This window comes from Aythya fuligula, chromosome 1 (genome assembly GCF_009819795.1).
Source record: "Aythya fuligula isolate bAytFul2 chromosome 1, bAytFul2.pri, whole genome shotgun sequence".
Taxonomy (NCBI): Eukaryota; Metazoa; Chordata; class Aves; order Anseriformes; family Anatidae; genus Aythya; species Aythya fuligula.
In genome coordinates this window covers 71735337-71747822 of record NC_045559.1, presented here as the reverse complement: position 1 = coordinate 71747822, position 12486 = coordinate 71735337, and the positions used below count along the sequence as shown (strand labels likewise).

The 12486-nt window shown below is 36.6% G+C and overlaps 1 long non-coding RNA gene across 2 annotated transcripts in view; it reads left to right on the top strand.

Moving 5' to 3' along the window:
* The first annotated feature begins 4484 nt into the window (after positions 1-4484).
* Positions 4485-12486, top strand: part of LOC116497809 — a 115867-nt gene continuing 107865 nt past the window's right edge. For both annotated transcript variants that reach the window (XR_004254130.1, XR_004254128.1), the window contains exon 1: positions 4485-4535. This is a non-coding gene — a long non-coding RNA (uncharacterized LOC116497809). The remainder of the gene's footprint in view (positions 4536-12486) is intronic.

The following is a 12486-nucleotide window of genomic DNA, read 5'->3' as shown; positions in this document are numbered from 1 at the left end:
AGGAGGCTCAGGGGCGACCTTATCGCTCTCTATAGGTACCTCAAGGGAGGCTGTAGCGAGGTGGGGGTTGGTCTGTTCTCCCATGTGCCTGGTGACAGGACGAGGGGGAATGGGCTTAAGTTGCACCAGGGGAGTTTTAGGTCGGATGTTAGGAAGAACTTCTTTACTGAAAGGGTTGTTAGGCATTGGAACAGGCTGTCCAGGGAAGTGGTGGAGTCACCATCCCTGGAAGTCTTTAAAAGACGTTTAGATGTAGAGCTTAGTGATATGGTTTAGTGGGGACTGCTAGCGTTAGGTCAGAGGTTGGACTCGATGATCTTGAGGTCTCTTCCAACCTAGAAATTCTGTGATTCTGTGATTCAGAATCCATTGGGAACACATTCCCTTCTAACCTAAATAAATCTGCTTTCTCTTAGCAGCATTTTGTTAACAGATGTAGTCGAGAGACTGAACTTTGCAGATTGTGTATCAGAATTGGGATGTTTCAACTAAATTCAATAAATGTTAACAGCAGTTAACTAACTGCACAGAAAATATATCCTGAAACTGTGAGGAAATGAAGTTACCACTTATGGTTCTGCCCTTTTTTTTTTTTTTTCCCCATGGACTTGTTGATATTTAAAAAGAGAAAGTGATGTCATTTGACTTCAATTTAATTATTCAAATCCACATATCTAAACCTTGTAGTAGGTGGTTGCAAAAAAAGGCAGCATACACGTTTGAAAGCAGTTGTCATCAAGCAGACTCACATTAAAACTTTATTTTTTCAAAATAATTCCCTTTTTCAAAACTGTATTGGTTGAATAAACATTAAACAAACAGGTTGAAAAAGTTGAAAATTCATGTTAAAATTGCTCCAGGCTGATGTAAATTATATGTCCAGCACTTAAGCACTTACTCTGTTCTCATTGACCTTGACAGCAATTACAAAGGTCATATTTCTCTATGGGGACCTGGAGTCTGAACAATTTATCCACTATACTGGAAGCAGAGAAACTTTACTTGTACCCACACACAACTAGGAGTCTTCCTTTTAAAAGCAAAACTTTCTGTGACCATTGCAAATAAAACCATATTATGTATATTGAGTTCTTTCAAAGAAAATGCTTTTCAGTCCTTTTTTTTTTTTTTTTTTTTTTTTTTTTTTTTTTTTTTTTCCCTTCTTCTTGAAGTGTGTTCCAGGAATAGTCTTCAGTTGCCTGTCATGTCATGGGCAGTACTCGTTAGTGTGCTGAGGGAAAATAAAAAGCTACGCAGGTAACTGGTACTACTGAAGAGTAGACAAGAAGTATTCCTAGAACAGTAGCAACACCGTTTCATGGCTGCTTTTAGGCAGGTATGGTTGTAGTTCAGTAAGTGTTTCTTTAATATGGAGCCATTAATGGTAATGTATGGTAAAGCAACTGTAGGAATAACCAGGATTTATGGTTTTGTATTTTAACTATATATGCAATTTGTGTTGTGGAAGATACGCAGATTGGTTATATAAAGACTGATTTAAAATAATAAGCTGTTACCTGCCCCCTCAAACTCAGTGTAATTTGCCTGGACTATATACCTATTAAGTATTTAGGAAATTTAGACCCCGTTTTTCAGCATTGGTTTTGATAATATTGATTCTCCTTTTGTCTTTTACTCCTTCCCTATTTTAATTTTTAATTGAAATAAATTATTTTATTCTGTCCTTTTTGCACCAAAAGTATAATGGTAATAAATTGTAACATGCTTTAGAAAGGCCACTTCCAACTTGTTTTTGTGGAAGAACAGTTTTGGATTGCTTTGAATGCTGAAGTAAGATTTTTTCTTTAGATCAGGTGAAAACAAATACAACTTCACTTTTCCTTCAACTGTTGTAATCAGAGTATCTCCATTGCCAAGGGGAAATAGCTACCCTGTACAGTTTCCACAGCAGCTAGTTTAACCAGTAAAGATTTTTTTCAGTGTGGTGTGTCTAATTGTAGAAGGTGAAATTCAAAAGGCATTCAGAGGACTTCCTCCCACTTTCTACAGGGCCCTTTGTATAATTTCTTTCTTGAGAAATGTCCAGACTTTTACTTACAAATGGATTGAAGGCTGCAGGCAGTTTACTTTACTGGCTGTTGGGACATTTTTGAACATTCTATCAAGACAGTTTTAGCTCGTGTTGAACATCTTTCACCAGTCCGCTGCACTGACTAGGTTTTCTGCTGTATCATATAGCTTTTTTTTCAACAATTTATTTGCCTTTTTTTTTTTTTTTTTTTTAATAAAAAGCACAAATAAGGGAAATGAAAATCTTTTCCTTTGGGATACTGTCTTTATGTCAACTGCAGTTCAGATAAGGAAGAGCCTCATGTATTCAGAAAATGATTGGGGGTTCTTTCTTAAATTAAGTTTTCCTGCTTAGAAATGGTAACCTCTAGGAAATACAGGAGATCAACAGATAATTCCCGCAATTAAGCAGTTCAGATCCTCTCTCTTTTCTGGGATTCTTCATGAAGATGTTAACTGTGATGATTAGTTTCAGAGAGTTATCTGATGACAGCAAGGATTGAGCTACCAACTCTGAAGTTTTTCACTGAGTTTTATACAATTTATGTAGCACTAGCAACTCATAATGGATTTCTGCAGATACCCTGCAGACATGAGGATCATAGTGCCATTAGCATCCCCATGGTTTATTCATGACACACAGATATTTTAGTTTGTCAAGGAGTATCAAATGGATACCAGACGTTTTTTGCCATCACAAAGTAATTTTGGTTGGCAGGTTAAACTATAGTACCTAATAACTTTAGGGTTTTAATTTATTTTATGTTGACCTGCCTAGGAAATAACATGTATGTTCTTTCATGAAAAAGAAGATGTAAGCTAACACTTCCTAACTAACTTTGTGTTGGAGAATGACTGTAAGTGACAGTGACAGATTCTAAGATATTTAGGATAGTAAAAAATTATTCTACAACTCATGTTCTGTATGGCATAGCATCCAAAAGAGATCATTTAAAGTCTGCTTCATCTTAGTGTTTTAGATTGAAAAAAACTCATTATCTTGTAAATATTTCAGTAGTTTGTACAAAGTTAATATAGTTCATGTATTTTTTATGACTCATAATAGAATAAATGTTTACCTAGGGTTTCATTCAGATTTAGTATCATTTTAGTATAAACTGTTAAGCTCTTATTATATAAGGTCAATATTTAAGGATTGGATTTAGATACTTAATTTTACAAGATACATAGTTTTACCAAATATAAAAATATTCCTTCGGTGTATTTTTTTCACCTCTAAATTGAGTACAAGTTTATTGTCCCTTGGAAGAAAAAGAGCCACCTTTATTTGGGACAGGCTTTGTCCACTGTACTTTTCATAGGTTACAACCAAGTGCTTTTTGACAGCTCAAGCATGTCTTATGTAACCAAAACATTTTAGAGCTTTAGAGCTTGAATTCAGTAAAATGTCAGAACTTTGACTGAACATAGACTTCTTAGGTATTCACCTTCTATACTGAATTTATGTAGTCCTCCATTATTTTTAAATATTGGTAGAGTATTGTTTAAATTTCCAGATATGGTAAGTATGAGGTCCAAGTTAAAAATAAAAAGTTGCCAAAATGTCCAGTAGCAGGGGAAGGAAGCAAGCTATCTATAGCAAATTGATTCTGTCACTGTCATAAGCAAATCGCCCAGTCCCTAAATGTTGTCTTTTGTTCTGCTCCATTGGCTGTGAACAACTCTAACCTTGATTCTGAAGATTTATTGCTACAGAGAAGTTTTGTGGCAATAGCCTTTTGATCTCCTAGATCAAGATTGAATTATAATGTATACCAGACTGTTTTGAGTCTGGAGTTTTCAGCTTCAGCGTTGTTTTTAAGAAACTACTGTCAACATATCTTTATGTAAAAATGCTTTAAACTTTGTAGAAATTGCTCTAGTCTTCAAGCAGGCTTAAGATACAGTTTTGTAAAACCAACAGCTCACTGAATATTTACTCCTCATTGATAATGCATAACAAGACATTAGTTTTTAGGTTAGACATTCATAAAACTTCAAATGTTAATAGTTACAGACAAACAACTTTGTTATAGCTTTGCAAGCATATTTTCCGTGTTTTATTTTTATGGGATTATTTTCATTTACATGACAGATGGGTATGTTGGCTGGAAATTCTGTATCAAGTAGTATACAAAAATATGTGGCAATGTACAGTGCCAGAATGATAGCTAGTGTTTGGCATAATGCTTATGACAGTATGTTTCAATCATATGCAGACTTAATTCTCTTCAGATCTCACCGTTGAACTGGATAAGTCTAAATGAGGTCTGCATGTTTTTTGCCCTTTTTGTCATAGAACAAACTAAATGATAAATAGCGCACAAGAGCAAAGTGACTGATAGTGTGGCACTGAAAATATCTTTTGCAAATGTGGATGCGGATGGGACTTTTTCCTCTTTGCTTCTTTTTGTTACACCTTGTTTTAGGACTGATCAAGTGCTTGACTCAGATTGCCATTTGGAACATAAGCAAGCAGTGTCCAGATTTCACCATGAAGACAGGTATTTGACGTCCTATGTACCTATGAGAGAGCCTCCGTTATTTTAGAATAGATGCAGCATGCTATCCCAATCTCTGCCATAATGGTAGTTTTCTTTACTTGCTTGATATAGCAGGCTTAGACTGCTGCTTCTTGTTGAGCAGACTTCTGCAATTTTACCCAAAGGTTATTAGTGAAGTTGGATTGAATGGTCTTTTCTATAATTAGTGGGTTTACGTGGTTATGTTTGGAAATTTTCTTGCTAGGACATTATAATTTGTCTTCAGAAAGACAAATGTATTTAGTTATTTAGAAAGCTAGGAGAGACTCTAGATTAAAAGAGAAAGGAAAAAAAAACACAGTTACAATTTAAAAAAAATGATATAGGATGCTAAATGGAGAAGAAAGAACCTTTGTAGAGAAAAGGAGTCTTGTGCAAACTTGAATAGAGAGTAAAAATAAATTTGAACTACCTGAAGGAAGGGTCTAACATTCAGATTCATGTTTACAGTTTTTTATCATGGCATTATTCGTTTGCCTCTATTGTGAAATTCATGGCTTGTTATCTGTTTCTACCTAATTATGCATCAGTTTTGATGGCAATGAAGTATGAGGGGATCTCTCTCTTCAATGCCTCATTTAACAAATATTTCTCATGAAGCTTAATATAAAATTTACTGTAATATAAAAATTCCATCTTTTTTGTAGTTTGGTTCATTTGCTTTGCAAAGAAGACATAAAACATCTTTTTAACAAACTACACTTTTCTCAAAACATTTTTAGTCATTGTCTCTTCCCCAGTTGATTTTTTTCCATGAAAATCCCTTTCTAAAATTACATGCCTGAACAACAAACCAAACAAAATTGGTTATCATCCTAGAGTATGTACAGAACTTTTTTCAGACACTCAGGGAGCTTTTTTCTTTGTTTTTATATTATGATGAAAAAGATAAAATATTTTTTTTATGTTAAGCCAGAATAAAACATGCATAAATCAATTGGTGAAAGGTTTCTCATCTTTTTTACAAGTGATTAGCGCTTCATAATCTTGGTGCTCTGTTAAGAGCAGTATTAATAAACATGTGCTTTACAATGCTGTTTTTATATAAGATTTTTCAAGAATAGCTGGATCTGGTGTTGGAAGAGTCAGATTTCAGAATTGGATCAGCTCACACTGGATATAGCTCTTCACTGTGTCTTTGAAGTTATCCAGGGAAAATATGAAGACATTATAACAGGAAAAACAAAAAATAAAAAATAAAAAAACAAAAACAAGCAAACAACAAAAACAAACAAACAAACAAACAGATTTTTATCATTTGATTTTAGCTATCTGATTGGTGCCTTTCCCTTTTTAGTCAGGGAAAGCGGTGAGCCATGCCATCCTAAAATTGGTGCTCTGAATAGGCAGAATTAATTTGCCTCTGGAATGATGGACTGCATAAAAAGGTGGAATGGAGGTCATAGAATTTTTTTTGCCTGATTCAGGTATCAGAGGTGAAACCCACTTTGAACATCTTTAGGTTCAGTGACACTTTCACTTTGTTGTTTTTATAAGAAATATGTTAGTCTTGATGAAATTGTTTACTTTATATCATCTGAAAACAATATTCTATCCTATTTTTTTTTCTCTTTATTTTCATGTTTTTCCTTTTCTGTTGATTTATACCTATTCATTTTTCCAGCTGAAGCAATAGTGGCAATGGCAAATGCATATTTACACGTACTCAAATCTACCTATGTAGAAATAGAATGTAAAGTAAATATTTGGACATATTCATACATCAAGAGTGCATAATTTCATTCGTGATGTAATTCATATTGGTTGTATATTCCAGCTTAGTGGCACATATTCAACCTTGAAATGTAGACATCTCCGTTGTGTTCAAAACTTTATTGTTAGCCTTAACTGATTTTGTAGTTACATTCATGCTATGGTATTACATTTACATTATCAATTGCTGGCTGGCATGTTTCTTCAAGTGATTAGATATTCATATACTGATTCCATTGTCAGGAATGAGTTATTCCAAGAGAAGACAGAAAAAAGTGTATACAGTACTACCTTGATCCATAAGTGGTATTGTGTCTAATAAAGTTGGTAGTATATGGCTTCTATTATTTGAATTGAGTAAATCAGGGAGCATTGTTACCTACCACCCTTTGTTCATGTTTTTTGTGCTGTTTGGGATTTTAGCTTGGTAACCAGGATATTGACAACAGCTTAAAATACACCACACATCTGTTTGCAATTGCCTAATTTTGATGGTGGATTTCCTGAAGAGTTATGGTAATATAAAGAATTGGGAAAGGATTAAAAGATTGTTGAAATTTCCAGCTAGACTTGTCTTACTGTGTTTTCTTTTGGATTCATGCAATCACTTGCATTAAGGTCAGCTGTTTTTAAAGTACTCACAGGAACAGAATTTTTGAGTTATGAGTCTTTTGTGATGACTTTAAATGTCAATAACCCACTTGTTTAGCATTAAATGATCAACATATACAAAGATTCCCAGGCTAGCTAACTAACTAGAACACAGAAATGGATTAGCTTTTTTGACTGCAGAACAAATAATGTAACAACAGCATACAATTAATTACACATTTCAGCACTATAAACATGAAGAGATGTAGCTAATAGATTGCAGGACTACTTAGTGACTTAATGAACTTATCAGGAGTGTTGACACCTAAGGACCAGTAAAATGGTGAATTGAAGGTTATCTACTTTCTCTCAATCTCTGGTCATTTACTCAGCAGCACAGACATCACCTGTCTACAGCTGTTGCTACTGGATACTGCGTTTCTATGACATGTCTAGGATAGGTGTAGTTGTTTTTTTATTATTATTATTTTGTTGGTTTGTATTTTTGTCTTTTTTCCTCCAAGAGAAAGGCTGGAAAACAATCCTGTTGGCCTTTTTTCAAGCTGTTGATCAAATCTGATTGTATGTACTAGGATAACAGCTATGATAATGATCTTGTCACTTGTGGAGGGATTCTCTGCTCTATATAATACTAGCAGGCTCAAAGACTTTGTAGAATTTCTTTATGGACAATAAGAAAATAACAAAAAATAAATATTAGAGGGAATCCTCTATCCATGCAAGTACAAGTGTTGTAAATTTGCCCTAGTATTCCTTTTTCAGGAACTTTTTCCAGTGTCTGTTGCTGGCATGCCCCCTTACTTCCCCTCCTCGCCTCCCCGGTCCCCCGCCACCCCATCCTCACTGTTGTGTAACTTTCCCCTTCCTGAGGAACTTTTTATTTTCTTTTCCAGAATATTAATACTTGTTTCCTTGTCTCATTTCTGCTGCCTTGCTTATATTCTTTCCCTTTTCCTGAGACCTTTAAATTCATTCTCTTGTCAAAATTAGCTCCCCATTTTTCCTCTGTTTTTGATGAACCCCAAATCATTTGTATTATCCATCACCTGAAACCCACAGCCATATATTCTATTTAGTAATGACCAGTGATGGTATAGTTTGGGACTAGAAGGAAGAGTCAGTTTGTTGGGTTAGTCAAAGGAATTAGGAAAGTTCAAAAACTGTAGCTTCTTTGTCAAAGGAGAATGAATGAGAGAGGCCTCCTATTGTTCTTTGTTTACTCAGGTGGTATGTACTTTCCAGTTTTCCACATCTTTTTGTCTCACTGGTGGAAAAGGTATCATGGACTGTATTCATGAGGGGCAAGGTAAACACATAAAAAATAATTTGTCAATTAGATACAAAACTGCTGTATCCTGTCTTGAGATGTAAGTGAGTATAAAAGAGTATTCCTAGTTAAATGATAGAGATCTGTAACCAGTCTCTCAAAATATGTATTGTATAAACCGCTGGAGATACTTGATCAGTAAAAAAGAGCAACATATGTGCTAATTTCTTTCCAGCTGTCATGTTGCAAAGCATGTCAGAAAATAAGTCTCGTACCAGACTAACTCCTGGAAAAGTAGCAGTTCATTTTAAAAAGTTAAAAATCCAGAAATTCAACATTGCAAAAAGTTTAAGGGAATATTTTTTGTAATGGCAGAAGATTCATTAAATTATGCTGTAGCATAAACTTAAAAAATTAATGTGTATGAAATGATAGACTCAGATTTAAGTCATGTAAAATGTGAAGCATATCTTTTAAATTTTAGTGGCAAGCATATATCTTTATTAAAATAACTGATGGTTGTGTTGGTGATTCTAGTAAATGATTTACCTATTTTGCATTGTAGTTGTTGAAAGTTCCTAAAGTGGCTGCCCCAGTATAAGCATAAACAAGGTAACCAACATCATTCTTAAGGAGTACTGGAAAGCACAAGTATTAGCTTCCTTTACTCTTTAATACAATTTTCTAGATAAACTGCATTTTTAAAAAACAAAGATGTTTATTTTGGGAGCATGCCATTATACATGCAGTTTTGAAAACATTGTCCCTGGTGCTGAGGAAGCTCCAGATAAGTGCGTTTTTTTTCCACCAGTATTTGGGTCTGTTAAAATGCTGTGTGTGATGGCCACCAGATGGGCTATACCTTTTTAAAAATGCTTCTTACTGCAGTAAAGGTAATGGCATCTTATAACCTGTTTATGAAATATCCAGTTTTACCTGCTCTTTAACATCATGCTGCACTAATTGAATGACTTCCATTAGCATCTTTGAGAATTTGGTGAAAGTTCTCTCCAGTGTGATCCATTCAGTATATGTTGTAACCCTCTATTCAATGTTTGGAGAAAGTGAAGTTTCTTATCTATGGCTTTAGCAAAAGGCTTCCAAGGCTTCCAAAACAATGCTTCATGCATTAGCATTCATAATATTGTTATTACTTAGTTTTCTAAGTTCTTCTCTTCCATATGACACTCTCATCATGTGACAGAAAGGTGGACTCTGGAAAAGTGATGGGGAGGGACCACAATGTTGATCTGCAGCAAAAGGTCTGCTTTTCTTAGTAGGTTTCCTTTGAGTGCTCAGCCCAAGTTGATGCAGCCACAATGCAAGCAGACATGCAATGCTGCAGCCTCTCTCCAATAACTAACCACCTATGTTTTGCACATTTGTTTAGGGAATGCTAATGCTGTGTGGTGTTTTCATATGATAACAGGTTTAATTGCAGAGAAGAGATGGATGAAAGCAATTTGCATGTGCCTTGCTTACAGTGGGGAAGATGCGACCATTTTATACTTCAAAGTTGGAATTTCATGTTCTTAGTTCATCAGATCCACCATTTTGTCTCCCTGACTGACTTCAGTTACATTTCTATTTGGTAATCAGTATTTGCATGCTTTGTCTGTCCAGATCAGAACTAGTTTTAAAGGTTACCTGAAAAAGAAACCCAAACTACCTCATTTGGCATTAGCTTTTAACTCTTAAAGATAGATAGAAGCGGCATATATTTTACAATGCTTTTTCTTCCTATCTGCTTTTCCAGAAAGACTGCATTTGAATTAAACCATCATAGCTGGAGAAGAAATGACCAAGTATTGTGGTTTAACCCGGCCGGCAGCTAAACACCACACAGCCGTTTGCTCACTCTTCCCCCCTCCCTCTCTGGGATGGGGGAGAGAAACGGGAAAGTGAAGCCCGTGAGTTGAGATAAAGACAGATTATTAAGACAGGAAAATAATAGTAACAATAATAATAATAACAATAATTATGATAATAGTACTACTATTAATAATGTGTACAAACAAGTGATGCACAATGCTCACCACCCGCTGACCGATGCCCAGCCTAACCCCAAGCAGTCCGGCCCCCCTCCCCCAGCTAGCCACCCCTATATATTGTTTAGCATGATGTCAGATGGTATGGAATATCCCTTTGGCTAGTATGGGTCAGCTGTCCTGGGTCTGTCCCTTCCCAGCTCCTGCTGCACCCCCAGCCTGCCCATTGTCAGGACAGAGCAAGAAGCTGAGACATCCTTGGCTTGGTGTAAGCACTGCTCTGCAACAATTAAAACATCAGGGTGTTATCAGCACTCTTCTCATCCTAAACCAAAACATAGCATTCTACCAGCTACTAGGAAGAAAATTAACTCTGTCCTAACTGAAACCAGGACACCAAGTTAATGCACTGTATTCATAAATAACTATAGAGCAGCTCCAAATCTGCCACGTGCCCCAACAAACAAGAAGTTTAGGAGGGAGACTGCAGTGTCTGCCGTCCGGTTTGCCTCTTTGGTAATAATTTCCTGTCTGCACTTGCCCAGTTGCTGTCTACCACCAGCTGTCATATCTGAGAGTCAGTCTCACAAGTCTGTGCATTTGGTTTTATGCTCATCTCAGCCACCAGAGAGCCAGAATGTGAAATGAGAAGATCTTGGAGCTTGTTCACAATTGTGAAGCTTCTTGTCTGACTCTGGACTTACAGAATTAGAAAGACAAATCTCCATTTTGATAGTTGTTTTCCAGTCTTTAATGTAAGAGTTGTAGAGAGCTCCAATCAAGATGCTATTACTGATTTTTCCATTCCTTCCTGACCTCCTGCCTGCCTTGTGGGATGATATGGACTGGCAGAATTAGACTCGTATTCATATTTAGCTGTAATTATCTTAAATAAACATTTTGCTTAGTCAAAGACAAAGAATAATTAATTACTCTCTCGGGAAGTCTCTGAAATACTGAGAGTAGGATTCAGGTGCCTACACATAAGCCTTTTTTTTATGGCCTTGGGATGCGAAATGTCTGCAGAAGGCTGGCAGACATGAAATAGACCTCGAGGTGGTCTGCCAGGACATCTTGGGATTTTTAAAATGGCAATAAACACCCATATCTCAGCACCTCAGTCGTGCTTCTCTTTGTTACTGTCAGGTTCACATTTTTTTTTTTCTGACACTTTTTAAAAGTTATCCCACAAATCTTTGCACACATTTGCAACACTGCCAAGTCCAGAAAACTTTCAGCAGGACGTACTTGAATTCTCTGTATGCAAGTCTGCAAAAGCAGGTATGAAACAGCCAGTGTGAACACTTAGCGTAACATGGACCTTTGGTAAGTTTGGTAGCCAGATGTCCAGGTCAAGCCCTCAGTGCAATGGTTGTCCCCTTTTCCATCGCAGTATTGTTGTCCCTTCCTATTATCTTTGACCACTTTTTAATAAAATAGATGGCAACTGTACTGGGCCTGTACTGGGACCTAAAACCTAGGCTCCCAGCCTTCTCCATTGATCTAGAAGGTCTCAAATACAAACACAGTCAGTAGCTGACACAGGGCAGATAGCATCCTCTGTCTCAGCCTGTCCTGGCCATGGGTACTCTCTTCTGCTGCTGCACAGCAGTTGGGCCTTCACCATTCCTGGGGCTGGCTGCTGTGCTACTTCAGGAGGTGTACCCAAAAGCTTGGGTCAGGAGTATACCTTCCTGCATCTTTCCTTGAAAATGTGCTCACAAAAACATCAGGACAGCTTACAAATGGTATATGGAGTCCAGCAGTGTTTGGACGTGACCTAGAGCAATAACCTTTTGATATAAAAACACAAAAGGTTGAGTTCAGGTAAAATAAAAGGTTTGAAAAACAAATCTCCACTTTCTTTAGTGTGCAAACTGAGGGACAAATCTTTTGTTTCAGTCTTGCTCTCCACCCAGCAACTATCAAAAGTTTTTTTGTTGTAATGATCTTGACACTGACTATACTGGCTCCTCAGGGAAAGGTCAGTCTTTTTCTCAGGTCTGAGGCCTGTCTACGTGTCTGCTGCCTGCTCTTCTCCAACGTCTTTCCATTTCTTTTTATGATGCAGGCTGTTAGCAAGCTGCAATTTCCGCGATTCCTCCTGTTTCGTCTGCACTCCACAACCTTGCAGCAGTCTAACAGTCTATAAAACTGTCAGAAAAGGTACAATTTCTGCCTCCTCCACCTTCCCCTGGAGGTGTTCACGTGACCCAAATTGCAATACCCAGCAAAAAGCAAACAGGCATTTTTATTTCTGCTGCCAGCAGAACATAATATTAAATAATAGATGATATATCGTGAACAAGTGAAGTAGATAGCTCTACTACCA